The sequence below is a fragment of the Fukomys damarensis genome, unplaced genomic scaffold (assembly GCF_012274545.1).
Source record: "Fukomys damarensis isolate Sample0158 unplaced genomic scaffold, DMR_v1.0_HiC HiC_scaffold_16, whole genome shotgun sequence".
Classification (NCBI taxonomy): domain Eukaryota; kingdom Metazoa; phylum Chordata; class Mammalia; order Rodentia; family Bathyergidae; genus Fukomys; species Fukomys damarensis.
Window position 1 is genome coordinate 80,806,225 of NW_022900928.1, and position 16,472 is coordinate 80,822,696.

The 16,472-nt window shown below is 42.6% G+C and overlaps 1 protein-coding gene across 4 annotated transcripts in view; it reads right to left on the reverse strand.

The window, feature by feature from the left end:
• Positions 1-16,472, reverse strand: part of Opcml (opioid binding protein/cell adhesion molecule like) — a 1,123,264-nt gene that overhangs the window by 534,716 nt on the left and 572,076 nt on the right. The gene's annotated exons all lie outside the window — the stretch shown is intronic.

A 16,472-nucleotide genomic window follows, 5' to 3' on the forward strand; every position in this document is an offset into this window, starting at 1 on the left:
GCAGCTCCATCCCTGACCACCACTTTCTCCCGGAGCAGACTGGAGCGAGCTGGCGGCGCGGACTGCGCGCTCATTCCGGCTGTGTGGGCGCGGGGCACGGGCCCACCTTAACCCCCGCCGCTCCGGCCTCAGGCGCGCACCAGGACTGGGGTTCCTTGCAGGGCTGAGCCCGGACTGCACCCGGCTCCACGCTCCCTGACACCCAGGCAAGCCCAGAGTGTTTCGCCTCATTCGGAGGCTCCCCGCTACCGTGGTGGGGTTGGGGAGTTGGAAGGGGGACGGTAGAGGGTGGGAATTCTGGGGAAAGCAGCAAATTGAAAGCTGACATTGGCACCTTCCTTCTCTGGTGTGGCTGCAGAAGTTGCCAAACCCCGCCCTGAGGACTGAACTACGTTCCCCACCCTAGGTAGCAGAACTAGCCTGGGTGCTCGCCACTCTGCCGCGGGCTCGGCACCTAGGCAAACTGAGGTCCCGTGGCAGAGCACCCCTGTGCCTTTGCAGAAAAATGGGGTGAGCTCCTTGGTCTCCTGACCTACCTCTAAGACACCTGCTTCCCCCTGCTCCGGTGACTGGCACACCTGCATTTCTTCTTACAACACGACATGCAAAATAGCCCTCATTACCCATGCGTCTTACTGGAACAAAAAGCAAAGCCTAGGAAAAACACATGGAGACCCTAAAAACTGGTAGAACTGATCTTCATAAAATCTGTTTATGGCTTTATGATCACAGGAAGGGGACCTATCGCAGTGTTGCCTGGGGACCCAGGGATATGGTGTTCTTAGAGGCCAGTCTCTCTGTCTTTGGGCTCTGATTCATTTCCTTCAGTTCCCAACCCAAACACTCCCTCTTTCCTTGGGCCCCTCATTATTCTTGTTCCTGCTCTGCCTGGCAGAAAGCACCTCTCACTGCGTGGCTCTCATTCTTGTATCCTAATTTAATGGTTGCTATGTGCATCTGCTCTACTGTCTTCCTTCTCATACCCTTTTGTTAAATTAGACTGGGCTCTGCACAATTGGCAAAATGAAATGTAATTCAAAAATAAGCATTAAGCTGTTAGCGTTTATTACTTTTGGTGCCCAAGGATACTAAGAGGTACTTCCCCTCTCTGTTTCGGGAGATGAGCACAAGCAGATACTGCCTCAGTCCCCCTTACTGTAAAATGGTTAGCTCGTATATAATTTTAGGCTTAAAAATGTTAATTTGAGCATATTAGGATCAGAGCATACTTGCCACTATTTGTTTCAGCTACAGGGAAAGCACATTTTAGATCTTTCCCAGTGAAGAGGCAGAATTTAGGCAGGAATGCAACAGAGCAGTCATCCTGAGATCCTGGGCTGCAAGGTGGAGGGCACAAATATGCAAAGAGCTGAGGGTCTCCAGAGTAGCTAGCACTCAGGATCCCAGGGTGAGCCAGGCGTGGTGGCACACATCTGTCATCCCAGCCCTCAGGAGGCTGAGACAGGAGGACTGCTGTGAGTTCAGGCCAGCCTGGGCAACATGATGTAACCAAGTATCCAAGAAAGGGGGTAGGGGAAGAATTTGAGGATCACTCAACAGTTTCAATGGCACACATTGAGTGTACCTCAGTTTTCTATATTCATGCTGTGCATAATCTCAACCCTGTGATGATCTGGTCTAGTATCAACAACTGGAAAGGCTCCCTTTTGTGCTTTAACCTGTGTAAAGCTGAGAACCTGAGACTCTGTCTACAATTTTCTTCAGCTATAGAGTGGGTCTCTTGAACCCAAATGGGTGGCAATAGTGCAGTCTGCTCAGGGGGCAGCACAGGTCATGCATCTCTGCTATTCAGTTATGGGGGCCAAGCTCTATTTCTTTGCCTGTTGGTCCTATCCCTTCTCAGGAGAGGAGAGGAGGGCAGTTGTTCTGGCAGCACATGAAAGACGAGATAGAGAGATGATTGGAGAACTAAAGAAAAGAGCCCTGGAGATTCCACTCAGGAAAAGGATGGCTGAGGCTAGGAAAGAAGAGAGATAGGCTGAAGGGAGGAATAAGCTTTCCCAGTAATACAGGTTCTATTCTTGAAAAGGAGTAAACCAGACATTTCATTTTTTGCCTGGCTGCCTCCCCCCAAGTTAAAGGCATCCAGGGATCTAAAGAACAGGCCTGTGTCTGTTTTCTTCTGCTGCTTGCTCCTGGTTCAGTATCTGTGAGTGAACACTCTGAATTCAAGGGCAAGTGAACCAAAGAAATAAATGAAAGAATCTGAGCTGTCTGTTAGTCTGCATTAGTCTGCAGTTTTGAGGAAATTTTAATAATCTGGAATGCACTGTTACAGGTTAGATGCCCATTTCTAGACTATAAAGCTAAAGCCACATTGAAATTGAAAAAAAAAAGTTGAGATTCACAGTGAACAGGACTCATTACCTCATATTAGGAATTTTCTATGAACTGCTTTGGCCAAGCTCTATGATACGGTGGCTCCTTCTTGGAGCTATGAAGTCATATATTAAGATAGATTAACAATGACTAAGAGAACTGGTTCTGAAGTTAAATGTCTGTTCAGATAATGACTCCTCATCTCTCCAACACATGACTGGTACCTGATCATCCCCATCTTACTTGCCTTACAATGTCTGGAGTTTCTTAACATATACCCTGAATTCTGTTTTAGGAATAGTGAGCTGTCAGACATGCAGACTGCCCTGACATGAGTGTATTGTTCTCAGTTCCCAGAAGAAGGAGAGCTCCACTCATAGAGTGGGAGACACAATAGGGAAGCACCAATGTTGGTCAGGAAGCAGAAAGAACAAGGAGAAAAGGCAAGAGAGTAGACCAGTTTCATCTGCCTGTTTGTGGCAGGCTCTGCGCTATCAAGGTGATTTCTAGTTGGCTTCAACCTGAATGTAGGGTGGCTTACTGTGTGTTTGTTAGCTTTTCACTGTTGTGACAGAAGACCTGAGAAGAACATCTTGAAGGAAAGACCTGTTTTGACTAATGGTGTCAGAGGATTCAGTCCAGGGTTAGCTGGCTCCATTGCTTTCAGGCCCATGGCGAGGCAGAAACATACTGGCAGACAGGGAGAAAGCAGAGGGAAAGTGAGAAAGTGAGAGAAGGGGTCAGACCCTAGACAGGGTCCCAAGGTCAGGCTTCTATGGCCTACTCATTTCAACTACTCTCAACCTCCTGTTTCTTTCACCTCCCAGTAGACCATCAGATTATGATCTCATCAGTGGATCAAGCCACTTGATGAAGTTAGAGCCTTTGTGACCCGATCCTTTCCCCAAAAGTCCATCAGCTAGCTGGCAACCAAGCTTTTGTCACACCATTTATGATCTTTCAAATCCAACCTTTAGCAAAGCAAGAGAAATACTGCCCTAGAGTATGAGAATTACATACAAGGAGTTTTTGGTCAGGGGTTTGGACTGATTGGTTTGCATCCTGAAAAGGCAAGCTGTTTAAGAACAGGGTAGTCCTAGAAAGGACAGCCTCTCTGGGATTAGCAAGGTCCCACAATATGAAAGCATCATAAACATTTTAAAAATTCAAAAATTATTAATATAGTGGGTAATTAATGTAATAATGTGTGCAACATATAACCAAAGGACTTGGCAGGTTGGAAAACATCAAAATCATACAGTATGGTTATATAACATGGCCAGTATTTTTATTGATAACAGTTTGTGACATGAAAAAAGATGTGAATGTAAAGATATAAATGCCCTCTGTACAAACTGGAACTTCAGCTCATCTGTGGGAGTCTTGTTATGATGACAAATCTGTAGCAGAAAAAGCAAAGTTGAATGCAGATCACAGGCTGCAGTACTCAAAATGTGAAGAGACTACTGGCTAGCTGGAGATAAATAATCATGAAAGACTTGAGGATAAGGAACCTTGCCAGAGGTAATGTAAAGAAACCCGGGGACTCCAGGGTCAGAATTCAGGTGACTCTAGCTTTTTAAAAAGAAGATGGAATGGCCCAGAGGGGCTGGGTAAAAAGTAAGAAGGGTAAAAAGCAATTTCTTCCACCTGGAAAAAATACTTGTGTAGTCTAACCACATTTGGCTAAACCAGTTTAATTGAGATGTGTCCCCTGACATTCCCACTTAGATAAAGATTGCAGTTGGTAATGGAACCATGACTGTTACATCATGGAAGAGACAACTGATCAAAGGTACACAATTCTTCCATAGAAGGGACAGTCACAGAGAAGGAAAACAGAAGGCAGTACTCAGAAGGTAGCTCTGTTCAGAACCTAAGCAGTTGTCCTGACTCCCCAAGCTGACTGCTGGTAACAGCAAGTCGTAAGCATCCTGTTGCACTGATGGCTCTACCCGGTCTTGTGGGTGGCACACACTCTCATGGAGTGGCATGAAGTGCTTATGTTCCTTGACAAATCGCCCTCAGATACTAGTAGTACATACAAATATTTGGATTGGGCATTCTGCTATAAGTTTAAAAAAGAAACAACCACAGCATTTGATTTGATTTGATGGGACAGGAAAAAACAATAAACTGAGTATGAGAGAAATCCTCTGAGGAAGCTGCATCTGGAGTGTGACCCAGCTGGCCAAAGGGCCCAACCAGGGAAAGGCTGGAGTAAGCAGATGATTTCTGGTAAGGGCAAATGTCAGACGAGTCTGGCTGGGACAAAGGGGGCAGAAAAGGACATGCTCACACTGGGCCTTGCCTACCTGACCTTGGAAGCTGAGAATTTAATTCTTAGTGTGGGACAGTACCTCAGAAGACTTTCTGAAAGTGCCAGGATCTGATAGATTTTGCAAATTACTTTGACTGTAGTATAGAGAATGAATCACAGGGGTACAGAGCAGAAGCAGGGAGTTTCAGAAGTAGAACAGACCAGAATGATGAGACAAAGAAAAGTGGAGAAGAGAGGGGCAGATCTACTGGTTAGGACTTTCTGAGCGCTGGAGTACTGAGATAAAGAAAGGGATGGAGAATTATTTGAGTAACTTCACCATGCTGTTTCCTTTAATAAGACAACCGAAGGGGTCAGTTAAAAGGGGCAGGAGCTGAGAGAGAGGATGAACATTCTAATTAAGTTGCAAGTCTCTGGCTTCCTGAGATCCCAATGCAGATGTCAGGATGCAGAGGGAGAGACAGGAAGCTGAAGCTGACATTCGGTGCTGAGGACAACATCTTTCTCACCTAAAACCTGATTTTTCCTTTACAAGATTTTAAAAGATGTTAAAACTCTGCCATATGGATTTATCACAAGGACACACTGTCATTAGGATCAGCAGACTCCTGTGCATTTTTCTGCAGTTTAGAAATAGGACTCTTCAATCTACAATGCAGGCCCTGATCTCTTCCACTCCAATGAAGTCACGTCTCCTACATCTCTTGACTGTTTAGTCAGATCTTGTCTTTTGAGAGTAGAATTTAATACTGCTTGGGGATCAAACCACAAAGTTATGTTTTTAAGAAAACAAGAAACTATTGCTTACTTTTCTTCAGTATGAGTCAAGGGAACTAGGTTTATAACCTGGGTCTGTTGTAACTGCTCTGCTATGATCTAGAGAAACAAATCCTGTGTGTGAAGTGTCCTGGGGAGGAGGCCATCCTGATGTCTACTTTGACAGTCCACTATCTGTTGATTTCACATGTGTTCCTTACCTCGCCCACTCTTAGCTTCCATTTCTATAAATGGAGGCAATGAGAGCAATAATAGAGTTTTTAGGGAAGTTTGTCCAGGCAAGCTCAGGCTGCTGTCACAAAATTCTACAGTCTAGGGGACTTAAGCAGGGGGGATTTATTTCTTACAGTTGTGCAGGCTAGAAGCTAGCGATTAGGATATTACTTTGAATAGATCCCAAGGAGGGCCCACTTTCTGGTTTGAGATAGCTGCCCGTGGGCTGGGGTCTCTCATGGTGGGCAGAGAGCATCATTGCTGCCATCAGTTCTGTAGAATTAGTCCCTGTCCCAGTCCCAATCTTTATAACCTCATTTAACTTAAATTATCTTCCAAGAGCCCTTTCTCAAAATAGTGTCATATTGATGGTTAGGGTTTCCACAGGTAAATTAGAGGGGGGCGGATAAAGTGCAGTCCATAGCAGTGCTAAATACTGTGTGTAATAGCACTCTTCCTGGTACTCAGTAAGCACTCAGTAGATGCTAGTTCTTCATATAGGTAAAGAAGTCTAATTCCCTACTGTCATAGGTTTCTTCTCTAACGTGTCTCTGTGGACAAGCTGTAAAGGTCAAGAGAGAAAAACTGTAAAGGTCAAGAGAGAAAAACTTCCAAGGTATTGAGTGTGTGTGTGTGTGTGTGTGTGTGTGTGTGTGTGTGTGATGTGGCAAGCAGGACAGGGCTTTTTCTGACTTTGAAGAAGAACCAGTTTTAGAATTAGAAGTCACCAAAGCTTGAAAAGCTTGTATGGTGATTAATACACTTCCATTTTACACTGGAGGAGCTGCCTAGTTGAGGATGGCTATTGAAAAATGTGGGATCCCACAGAAATATCTACTATTTTATTTCATCTAATAAAATATGTATCCAGTAGTAAAGGCAATTTCAAACTGTGTGTTATTCATAAATAAGGAACACTTACAGCTTGTGTTTATCTGAGGGAAAAATGTACCCAACTGCTCTGCATATGCATTAGGAAGAAGCATGAGGTAGGAAGCTTGTACTTGATGTATATTTATGTCACAGAGGCCCACCTATATCAGTATGGACAGGGAGAGGAGCTACTGGGGGACACTGTGGCTTGGCCTGATGGAGGGACCTACTTGGGGCCCTCATGGTGGGGGACTGTAGTAAACTGGAAACTTGTTGTTAGAGAACTGAGCAGTAGAAATGACTGAGCACTTCAGGCTAACGAAGTTCCAAGAACTGGAATCATTTTTTAAAAACATAATGTTGTTGGTGAGGTGCAAGAACTACCTCTGATGAAATCCAAAGCAATCTTCAAATAGTAGCCCTCCACAAAGCAGTGCCAGACATTGATGAGAAACCGCCTCATCCTTGGCTTATTCCTTCCAAACTGAGGCAAATGCAGTATAATCATATGGTTTTCCTAGTCAGCTACCAACCTGCTGTCATAACTGAAGTCACTGGAATCCTATTCTGTTCACCATCACAGACCATGTTAGAACCTTTCCATTATAGGATGCATCTACCTGCACTAGTGGAAACAACCAACACTGAGCATGACTAAAGTGCCTGGCTTTGTATCCAGTGCTGCCCCTTATAATAAGCACCATGATCTTGGGGAAAGTACTTTTCCTCAGATCTTTCTTTTTTTTCTGGAAGCAGGGTTAGCATGAGCTTCTTCTCAGGATTGCACTGAGCATGATAGCATATGGGTAAGCTCTTGTCACAATACCCTCACAATGGTATTCTATTACCTTTCTCTACACTTAATGCCAAAATTCTAAATTAACAATGCAAAATATAATACCAAACCACAAATATAAGCAAATGGCTGGGTATCGTGGCACATGTCCGTAATCCCAGCACACTGGAGGCGAGGCAGGAGGATTGCCTCAAGTTCAAGGCCAGCCTGGGCTACCTAGTGAGTTCAAGGTCAGCCTGAACTAACAGAAGACCCTGTCTTAAAAAAATGAGCAAACAAAAACAAAACTGACTATTAAAATAAGGAACTCAACACAAAAATGGAAGACATGCAAGATCTACATTGTAAAAAGGTATCCATGGGGTTCTACAAGACTCAGAGTGATGCACTCCTAGCTGTAGCATCCAGTTGCTATGACATCAGCCCCTTCTCCTCCTCTCTGTCCTTCCTGCTTTCCCTGTCATTGCATTCACATAACCAGCTCTCTCCTGTTACCATGGCAGAGTATCTGACAGCAAAGTGTTTGCTTATCCTGATTCCTCTACTATCTAGAGCTGGGCACAGAGTTAGATACTCAGCAAATATTTGTGTTGTGAGAGATCTGATGTCTGCACTCCACACACAGTCCAGGGAAAGTAAATGTATTAGTTTCTTCTAGAGTGCAGAATCAATAAGATGGATGGATGGATGGATGGATGGATGGACAGACAGTAAACTGATACATTAAGACATAGATGAATAGATGCAGATATGAATGAGGGCTTAGTATGATAATTGGCATATAGGCTGGGAAGTTCCATGGTACTGTCTACAAGCCAGAGACCCTTGGTGCTGGTAATATGGCTGGTCCAAGTCTCAAATTCTCACAACTAGGGAAGCCAAAGATGAGACTCAGTCTGAGGTTGAATACCTGAGAACTGAGAGGGGCTGCTGATCCAAGTACTAGTTTCTAAAGGCCAAAGGCCTTGAGAAGATGAGTGTATCTCAGATCCACGAGACAGACAAAAACATTCTCCGTTCCCCTGCTCTGTTCAGGAGGCCCCCAGCATATTGCATGCTGCCTGCCCATCCCGAAGACAGATCTTCTCCACCTAGACCAGCAGCCTGCAGTCTCACATGCCAGTCTCCTCTGGAAACACCTCAAAGACACATCCAAACTGATGGTTAACTAGTTTCTAATTATTCTTTAATCCAGTCAAATTGACATCTGAAATTAACCAGCACATTTGGGGAACTGGGCAGCAGAGACCCAACCCCTTCCAGATAAGGAACTCTCCCTGCTTACCCTCTCCCACCCGCCCTGCCCCCCTGACGCCTCAATGGAGGGAAACCACAAAGCATCTCCATCCAGAAAAACTGGGGCTCCTCTGAGGGCACCCATTTCCACAAGCCTTACAATGAAATCAGCTTCATTACTGGAAAGTCACACCTCATACTATTCGACAAATCAAATAATAAAAAAAATCATATTGAGACCTACAATACAGAAAATGTGTATTCTAGATGTGCTCACAGTCTTAACCCTCCTATTCTCTTAGAGTCTCTAATAGATAGCAGCAGTTAGAAAATGGGTTCTTCCTCCCAAGGAATACAGAATGTGGAAGAAAGAAGCTCCAGGAGGGGGCAATCTACTTGCCTCTACATCTGGACCCGCAAACAAGAAGCCAGGCCCCATGGACTGGTCTTCTCTGAACCCACCGCAATACTGTTATTTTTTTCTTTAAAGAATTGAACAATTTGTATGTAAGACACCTTGCAGGGAGGGGGAGCTTGACACATAGTAAAAATTCTGTGGCTTTCTTGGGCTCTATTCTCTTTCTGCTAAAGTAAATCTGATCTCTCCAGGTCCCAGGGAGACACTTGAATTTGTGTTTCATATTATATGATGGTTACTTGCAGTCTTATCTCGGTCTCCAAGCATTTAAAAAATTGTTCTTTTATTTTGTTTTCTAGTTAATTAATTCAATCTTTCTTTTTTTAACCAATATTTTTTGAACATCTATCTAGGCACTTTGCTGGACTTAGAGATATAAAGAACATGGTATGTTATTTACCACTAAGGAATTTACAGTCTCACACAAGAAATAAATCAGGTATCACAGCATGGTACAATAAGATTTAAATTTAAAATATGAACAAGCTGATGAGTGATGCATGTTTATAATCCCAGTTATTTGGGAGACTAAGGCAGGAGGATCACAAATTGCAATCCAAATTGGGCAAGTTAGGAAGACTTTGTCTAAAATAAAATAAAAAATAAAATAAAATACATATAGAAAATGCTGGGCTGGGGATTTAGTTCAGTGGTTCTGGCACCTGCCTCACAAGCCCAAGGGTCCAAGTTTAATCCTCAGTACCAAAAAAAAAAGGAAAATGCTAAAAGATCTCAGAATCAGACCATATAAAATAGTTGAAGGTTCTTGAAAGCTCCTCAAATGAAGAGATTCCTAAGTTCCCTTTAGAAGACTGAGTTGTAGGCTTCCACTCGACTTTTGATTTTTGCAACTGAGTGGATGACATACTAAGGATAGTTGTTGTTGAGTGGAGAGCAGGATGTTAAACGTACTTGGGGTGCTGGTGAAACAGCTAAGTGAAACATTTTGGGGGCAAGTGGATGTTTAGATTCTGAACTTGACAAAATGATACTGTGTACAGCTACAGATTTTGGAGTCATCCATGTATACATGAGAGCTGAATCCCCAGCCACTATTGAAGCCACTCAGCAAGAGCAGGCGAGTAAGAGGAAAGCAAATGTTAAGCATGAATTCTGGGCAACACCAAACATTTTAAGGGTGCATGGAAGGCAAACTCTCAAAAGATTTCAAGGAGGGGCCTAAATAAAAGATCATTTAGGAATTGGTGTCTTCAAAGAAATCTGGGAGCAGACATTTAGGAAGAATAGCTAACAGCATGCAATACTAGAAATTCAGCCTAGGGAAGCTGGACAGCCATGTTTCCAGTCTGACATTGAGGAGGAAACTGGTAAATTTTGCAGAACCAGTTTCTCCACTGAGGCAGCAGCAGAAGTTGGGTGGTGAGGACTGAAGAAGGAGTGCAGCCTTAGGTACGGAGTGAAGAGCCAAGGTGGGCTGACAAACTTGACTGTGGGCAATTAGCAAAGAGAAAGTGTGGATGGTGGAGGGGGGCACTGTGTTTTATTTTATCTTCAGTGTGACAGACTTAAATATCTATTTATGGTGTTTGAGGAGCAAGAGTTCCTTTAAAAGTGTGGGAAAATGCTTCTGATAATCACATTATGCATGATTGATAATTAATAAATGCAGTAGGGTGAATTAAAATAAAAAATTCCATCTCTGTGTCTACCCAAGTGTAGAGGAACTAACCAACAATTAAAAAATAATGGCAATCATCATCGTCATCATCATCATCATCATCATCATCCTTCTCTTCCTCCCCCCAATGCTAGATACTAGGATAAATACCTGTCATATACTATTTAAACTAATCCTCTTAAAACTTCCACAAGGAGGATATTATTATTAAGGAAACCAATGCATAGAGAAAAAAGACTGCTTCATTTCTAGGAATGTAATATAGGAAATGCTGTTTCCCTCAAAGTTTATCACTGTATTACCAACACCCAGCATAGTTCTTGATTATCTTAGTTATTTTTCTCTCATTGCTGAGTCAGAACACTCAACACCCTAAGTTAGAGGAGAGGTCTGTTTAGCTCACAGTTTGTAGTGGTTTCAGTCCATTATCAGCTCGCTCCAAAGCAGGGTGGCATAGTGGACAGGCAACACAGAGGAGAAACAGTTCATGGTAGTAGATGGTAGCAAAAACAAGCAAAGGATGGCTACAACTCTTTCTATTGCTTATATCTTTTCCACGTTACTTAGGGAAGGTAGCACACACACCCTCAATCCTAGTGCCCTTGAGCCTAGCACTTCACTGTCAATCAATTCTACCCACCTCTGAAAAAGCCCCATCTGTGACCACATGAGTCTTTGTGGAGGGGACATCTAAACACAAGCCAGAATATTGGTGTACAGTAAGTTTACAATAAGTATTTATTCAATTAATAATGAAAAATGATTATATATTTGTAGCACATATCCTGCAGCAATCTCAAGATACTTTAGCTATTCCACATTCACATCCTAAATATAAAAAAATCAAAGTTCTCTGTCCTCATTTGGACATGGGATGAGATTTTATTGGTAGCAATTTAGCTGGAGGTAAAGAACAGAAATTAGAGTAGTTCAATTTGTATCACTTTAAAATCCCTACACCCATTTACTACTGTGTTGGAACACACCATTATTTACATTGCAAGAAGTTAATCATGATGGGAAAGCAGGTGGCCATACCACATGGCTAGCAAACAATGAAGATGGGCTTCAGATATGAGGATTCTAGTCAATAAAACACAGCCAGATTTGTCAGAAACATAGTTCATGATTTACATAATCATTGTGCTATATGGCAGCTTGATGTTAGGAGCAAACTTCTCATGAAGTATGATTTCTTTACATAGCCCAGTCTTTTCACGTGTGTTTGCACACACTTTCAAGCTTTCCTGCATGCACTTGGGCTCTGGTCACACTTTAAACGGTATAGCCGTTGTGGGTTTTATCCCAGTGGTTTGAGTATGTTAGATTGAACACCACTAAAACCCTGACCGCTGGTAACATAACCATCACCCTGACATGAGACACTGATGTCTCAGATGTGTGCCCAAACAGTCTCTTCGTTTCCTAATGCTCCACTCTCACCCCTTACCCTAACACAATATTTCTCTGTATATAATCCCAAAATTTCTTTCTTCTTCGTAAACTGCTCTAGCTCCATGTCGTGGGTTGAATGTAATCAGTGTTAGAAAGACGGAGTCCGGCAAAACAAAAAAGCAATCACTGAGAGTTGTGAGGTTCTGCATTGTTCCTGGTGGCAGGAAATGCAGTCTTGAGAACTGAGAGAGGTAAAGACAGGAGGTTTATTCCTGTTTCTTTCTCCTGAAGGAAGCCTTGAGGAAAAGAAAGAAAGGAAATGGCAACGGAAAAGGCAGAAAAGAACTGAGAGGTTACAGGAGAGAGAAGCTGGATGGGGCTGAGCCTTGTGTAGCATCAGTCAAGGCTCTTTAGGTAACAGAGTCAGAGTTATATTCATAGACTGAGATAAAAAAGCTTAAGCAAATGTAATCTGGAGGTAGAGACAAAGTTAGAAGAAGCAGATATATCGGGGCATACCCCATGATATTCAGCAGATGGATGAAAAAAATGAAAGCAGACATGTTCTCTCTCTCACACACACAAACATTAATTTATATAGAGTGTGATATATGTATATATCATACACACACACACACACACACACACATATATTGAGAGAGAGAGATTTTAGTGAGATGGCTCACATGATTGTAGAGATTGGCAGGCTCACAATCTGTAGCTTGGGCAGGAAGGTTGGATACCCAAGAAAAACTGATGCTATAGTTTGGGCCCTAACGCCATGCATTGGAGAAATTCTCTGTTTTCCTCTTTTTTTTTTTTTTCTTTTTTGGTACCAGGGATTGAACTCCGGACCTTGCGATTGGGAGACAGGCGATGGTGCCACTGAGATAAATCCCCAACCTGTTTTCATCTTTGGTCAGGCCTTCAACTGATGAGGTAGGCCCACACACACGATGGAGGATAATCTGCTTTACCCAAAGGCCACCGATTTAAATGTTTATCTCATCTAAAAAATACCTTCACAGAAACACTCAAAATAATATTTGACCAAACATCTGGGTACCATTGCCTCATCCAGCTGATTTGTAAAATTAACCATGATACAACTCAATGTCCCTTGGAAGAAACCATTTGGAAAAGGACTAAAGCAAGTTTTTTTTTTTTTGGAATGCCATAGTAAAAACAAAGGGAGGTAAAGGCCCTTGTACCCCCTCCCAAATACTTTTCCTATAGAAAAGCTAATGCCTAACATTTTTTTTTTTCTCAAAAGACAAAGCCTAATTAAGGTAGTGCATTGGTGTGAATGGGGTTTTTCTAAAGTGCAATTTGTTTTTCTTGCTCATAAATGGGGAAGAAGTTCTAAAGAGGCACAGAGCAAGGGGTTAGCTGCCACAGAGAGCAAAAAAAGAAAATGGACTGTAGAGAGACCAAAAATAGCTCTCTAAGAGTCCTAATTATTCACAGGGCTTCAATTTACCTACATCTACCTTAGAAAAAATCAGAGTCTACACATGACCCTAATACATAGCCCAGATTTAAATGTGGCACCTTGAATATGAGGGTAGCAAGGAAATTGGAAGGAGAAGATATTTCAGGGCACACCATTGCAATATTCAACAGTAGGAGGGAAAACATGAAGCCAGACCTGTCTCAACACACACATAATAACCTCCATTGTTTCTTTCAAAATGAAGTTGGGTCGTTGCCTGTATTATGTTCCAGAATGCAGCATCTTCCAACAGACTCACTACTATGGGGCACACTTCCAATCAATGATTAAGGAATGGAATTTGGAAAACATGTGTCCATATTGGCTTTCAAACAGGAAAACACACTGCTTGGATCTCTCCATCTTAGTCACAGAGGTTGAAATTTTAAGAATGGAACCCAGAGAGGGAATTTACAATCTATAACTCCTATTGCTAGAACTGTTAATTTATTAGCTTTTGTTGCTGTGGGGAAAAAAAAGAAAAAAATATATATCAAATAATTTACAGGAAGAAAGCTTTATTTTGGCTCACAGTTTCAGAAATTTCAGTCCACAGCTAACTGGCCCCATCCCTTTGTGACGAACCCAGTTGCTCAGCTCATGGCAAAGAAAGAAAAGGAGCTAGGGTCCCAGTGTGCCCCTTAAGGGCAAAGGCCCAAAAACCTAACCTCCTCCCATTATGCCTGGCCTCCTAAAGGATCTGGCAGTCCCTATATGCTAGGTGGCAACAAGTTCTTTAGCATATGAGCCTTTGGAGAACATTCAAGATTCAAACTATAACATTTAAGAACTGTGGTGAGCTACTTACTGAGCTCATGCAGTGTTCCCCATCCTAAGATATTTGTTTTGCATGTACAATCTCATGTAACCTGCACTATAGTCCTAATTCTACAGGTAGAAAATGGAGGCTCAATGGGATTAATAACAAGATCTGAATGTCAAAGGCAAGTTTTTCCTCTAAAGCCCTGTCCTTCCATTTTCACCAGAGCATGCAAAAAGATTGCCACACTTAGCAGTTTCCTTCTCCAGACACTGGGAATCCTATGTGTGAAAAAAGCACATCCACTGTGGAAGTGGGTGTTTGGGAGGAGTCCAGGAGCTGGGGCTGCTGATGGCAGAGGTCAACAGGGGAACAAAAGACAAGGCAAGAGAGGATCCCTGCAAAAGCACAGGTGGCTTCCTCAGAGGGTAGAGCAAGACTGTGAAGCAAAGCTTCATCTCTGCTCTATTTTCCACCATCTCCCTCCCCCTCTCCATCTGTCTGTCTCTTTCCTCTTCCCCTCCCTCTGTCTCTTCTCCCTTTGCAAACCTTCAGCTGCTAATTTCCATCTGACATGTTTGTGAATTAATTCCAACACTTCTCTCTCTGTCAAGCTATCTTGCTTTCTAACCTCCCCCACCCTTTGGCAATGTGTGCATTTTATTCCACACACTATTTGGCCGACAATTCCCAGATGTGGTGATTTACCCTGACATCTATATGTATTCAATCAGCCCATGTCACCAGGGCCTGAGAAGGCTGGAGATTAGCTCTCAAACCTTATAACTCTATTGTGGGGTTCAAGACCCAGGGGATTGGGTGGAGGAGAGCCAGGAGGGGCCATAACATCCTGTATTCCTGGCTACTGGCAGCTTCCACATGGAACAGAGCTCCCCACATTCCTGAATAGGAGGTGTGAGATTTACTGCTGCAAGTGGCAAGGGTCTGTCAAGAATGAATCTCCCTCATCCTCATCTTAATGAATACAAACTAATGGTACTGGACAGGCAGCCCTAAAAATAGGTTTCCTGGATAAACTGAAACATAATCTTGAGTAGTGCATTGAACTGTACCACATGCCTGTCCATAGCTGAAACTCATGCTTTTCAACACATTGGAATGGGAAAAGAATGGATTCCAAAGGTTTTTGCATTTCAATTTAAGAATAAGGACTTTTTGTGAAAAAATTTACTCTGGTCATAGAATATGGTAAGACGAACGATTAGCAGGAATTCTCTGTCCTATATTTGTAGTTTCTATAAATATAAATTATTCCAAAATAGAAGTTTTAAAAGAAAGAAGGGCTAGCAAGAGTAGAGTACCATGGTACAACATTTGGATGGCACATACAAAGCCCTGAGTTCAATTTCCAACACTGCAAGAGGAAGTGGAGGGAGAAACTGAGTAAGCATTTTAAGGATGAGAAACACAAAGAAACGTGTAGTTCTGAAGGGCATAAGATATAAACAAATGGTGCATAGACTGCCTGACAGTACTTTCTTTATATGTGTTTGATAGACTAATTGATTGGTGGGCTGATGGATGCATTTAAAGGGGAAGAGTAAAGAGATGCTCTTTGTAGACTTGGCAAGAAGAGGAAAAACCGGTGCCAAGCACATTGATATGAGATATAATTAACCCCGTTATATAAATATGTCCAAAGAATGGCAAATAAAAATTCACACACAGAGCTCATGTGAGTAACTGAGCAGACTGAGGTTTTAGACTTGGAAATTCAATTCATCCTCCTGCCTCTGGTTCCCTCACCTGTAAAGCAAGTCATCACACCAGGTAAAATGCAAAACCCCTTTCAGATATAAAAGTTTACAGTTTCATGACCCTTTCTGGACCCATGTCCTTTGCAAAAAAAAGTGTTCATCTGTCCATCTCTCCTCTGTATCTGTGTTTCTTCTTCCTTCTGTCTGAAAAGTCACCCTTCTCTATGATCAGATTCCAAACTCAACTTGAAAGCCCAGCTCAGATACTCTCTTCCCTGAGCAGCTTACCACTGTCTTCAGCAAACACTATCCCTCTCTCCTCTGAACCTGTTTTCCATATTTTCACGTATTACCATGCATTCGACTTGGCGGAGTCAGGATACTTTCTCTTTACTAATTCACAAGGTCTGTCTCTGAGTTCAGTACCAAGCATAATGTCTAGCAAAAAGCCAGTGTTCACTACATGTTTGTTCCCTCAGTGAGTGTGACACTTCTGTCGGAGGTCCCAGTTCATAATGACATTTGTTTTTAACT